This window comes from Trachymyrmex septentrionalis, unplaced genomic scaffold (genome assembly GCF_001594115.1).
Source record: "Trachymyrmex septentrionalis isolate Tsep2-gDNA-1 unplaced genomic scaffold, Tsep1.0 scaffold22, whole genome shotgun sequence".
Classification (NCBI taxonomy): Eukaryota; Metazoa; Arthropoda; class Insecta; order Hymenoptera; family Formicidae; genus Trachymyrmex; species Trachymyrmex septentrionalis.
This window is the reverse complement of record NW_017305375.1, coordinates 3,127,125-3,129,990: the sequence shown is the minus strand read 5'-3', so window position 1 is coordinate 3,129,990 and position 2,866 is coordinate 3,127,125. Positions and strand designations below refer to the sequence as shown.

Here is a 2,866-nt window from a genome sequence, read left to right as displayed (position 1 = left end):
TCTCTCTCTCTCTCTCTCTCTCTCTCTCTCTCTCTCTCTCTCTCTCTCTCTCTCGGCCACTCGGTCAATCCGTTCCTCTCTCCGCCTTGCCCTCACACAGATAAATCACGAGGGCGCCGATTAGCATCCACGAATCGACGCGTACGGATCCCTCCACGCGGAGAGTGGCGGAGAGGACACGTATCGGAGAATCACGCGTTCGAGCGTGAATTGAGTAGAACTGCGCACCACCTGTCAATGACTGACCCGCTCGAACGCGAGTTCGAGTTGACCCACCTCCTGTTTACGAGAGCCGTCGGCCGATCGAAGCCGCCGCCGTCGAGGCTGACTCTGTCGCCACCACGCGTTGCCGTCGAGGCTCGGCCAGGTGGACGACGTGGATGATCGGACGTCGCGCTGCCGACGCTGCTGTCATGTCGACGCACGTGTACCGTGCGCGGTGCAGTACATCGGCTAACATCAGCCGCAAGCAGCCACGAAACCGGCGGTGCAGAGACAAAACGTCGTCGACGAGCGTTCGCTCGGTGCTGCCCCGATGGCCGTCAACGACGCGACGGTGAGAACGACGATACGTACGTACAGCGGATTGGGGTAGGCTAAGGGTAGGGAGAATGGTTCTAACGCGCCGGCGGATGAAGCCTAGAGAGGGAACGCGAAGGATCATGAAGAGAAAGATGAGCGAGAGAGAGAGAGAGAGAGAGAGAACGCAACAGCGATTGCTGAGACGGGTCAGACAGCACCCGGCCAACTGCACATCGCTGAATGAACCTACCGTGACCCCGACGTTCACTTCTCCCGCATCCGAACCACAACCACCCCGTGGTACCCACCATTTCCCTCGTCACCCCCGCCTTCTCCTCCCCATCTCTATCTGACTTCCCACCGACGTGACCTTGGTGTTATTTTATACATAAACGCGTCTCGCAATCCACCGCTCGTACCTTCAACAATATCTTTCTCTCGCGAGATGTGCAGCGATACGCTACACAGTAACATGCTGATCTCACTTCCTAAGTAAGCCTCTCTCTCCGGAGAAATACCGTTTTTAAAGAAATTCTCTGAAATCTCATCTTGTAACGATGCGCTTTTTCGGATTGCATTTCTCAAATAATCTCTGAAGTCTACGATTGCGTTATAATCACGATAATGAAATTAATTTTCACGCTTTATTGTTTCTTTGAGATTTATATCTGAATCGGAACCATTTTCGCTAATTGAACTGTGCAAGTATAAATGTAAGAAACTGTTGTGTTACTCACTTAAGTAGCGAGGATATATATCTATTATTCTATAATATTTCGGAAGGTTTTAGACAAGTGAAGAAGTAAGAGAAGTGAAGGAGATTAATTAATTTGTTTATCTGACAAATTTTGCTAGAGAGAAGAAGGTTGCAGATTAATCTCTCGTTTAGGAAGTTATTTGATGGTGCTGCGTAATAGCAAATTTATTATTTATTTTTTCTTAATGAAAGAGAGGGACGCTTATAGCGTACTCATATTGAAACATTATTTGCTCTACTATGTCTTCTATGCGTTAGACCCTCCCTTCCCTGATATAACCATTCTATATCTGTTACTTGTCAGTGTCAATAGCTGTTAGCAACACTTAAAGGGTTTGATCATCGTCAATGGAATTTGCTGAATGGAACTCCGAACAGTCTCATCCAGCTCGAATAGAGCAATAAGCTAACTTATTCTCGACCATATAATCATTCTACTCTTTCTTTTCCGGTCTCAATATCAACCTTATTATTAGTAAGTTGAAATTAAACGACCGTCTGGTCATCAATTAATGTGATCTCTATAAGAATTATTAGAAGATTATAATTGTAATTTAAATGTTGATAATATAAATGGATATAAATGCTTATATATAATAGTATTTATATTTAAAACTATTAGCAAAAATGTAAAAAAGTACATTTATAACTGAATTTTAGTTAAATATGTATACATATATATATATATGTGTATGTCAATACATATATAGACACAGTATATCTACATAAATTAAATACAAAATTATCTTTGGAGATATCTATTAAAACATTTTTGTTTCAAACGATAAGATAATGATAAAATAAAAGATTGTTACATTGTATTATGACACCAATAACATTCCTTTCAACAGTAAAGATAATTTGCTGCTAATGAGCGACAAAATAGCCATCGTAAGTGAATGGTCGTGTGTAAGTAACAAACTTTAACCCTCATTCAGTAGGAAGTATAGCAATGTACATCGGTACCGATATCGGCACCTTATTTAACCATCACGCGCATGCTGAATCCGTCGTGACGTCAAGGGGGCGAAAAATCAATCTACCCTACTGCCGCGCTGTGCGGCAGGGATGTGACTGTGTGCGCGATCCACCACCATCCACTCCGTGTTGTTGCTGTTAATTGTTACAGCGGTCACGTTCGCGAATGTAATAGCGAAACAATGAAAGCTAGGCTTTTATAGGGTTTCAGCAATACAACGAAGACACGCAAAAGCGCGCCGCGTTTACTCTGCAACTTGCAAACTCCGGTTGATTGCGAGGAAACCAATGTTTATCGACGCGGCCGAGATCAACCGCAATTGTGAATCACGTGCATCTTCGTTGACACATCACGTTCCATTGCGTAGAATGATCATCAATCTGTCGGTGCGAATCAACGTATCGTAAATATTATACCTTCAAGTACTGCAATAAAACTCAATTATCTTATTAACGTAGTTTTACGAAATGTTTGTTTGAAATAAAAAATCGTTAAATTAAATTGCTCTAATTTTATATTAATTGTCAGTTTCGTCAATTTTATACATGTATATATAATTACACGTTTTTCACTTCCAATATAAAATATATACATATATATATATATAT

General features: G+C 42.0%; 1 protein-coding gene across 6 annotated transcripts in view; it reads right to left on the bottom strand.

Moving 5' to 3' along the window:
* Positions 1–2,866, bottom strand: part of LOC108748370 (rho-related BTB domain-containing protein 2) — a 24,757-nt gene that overhangs the window by 20,678 nt on the left and 1,213 nt on the right. The window contains exon 1 of one of the 6 annotated variants that reach the window (XM_018486498.1): positions 277–935. The exons of the other annotated variants lie outside the window; for them this stretch is intronic. The gene's annotated coding sequence lies outside the window, so the exon portion shown is untranslated. Of the gene's footprint in view, positions 1–276; positions 936–2,866 lie in introns of those variants that run through there. 6 annotated transcript variants of the gene reach the window in all.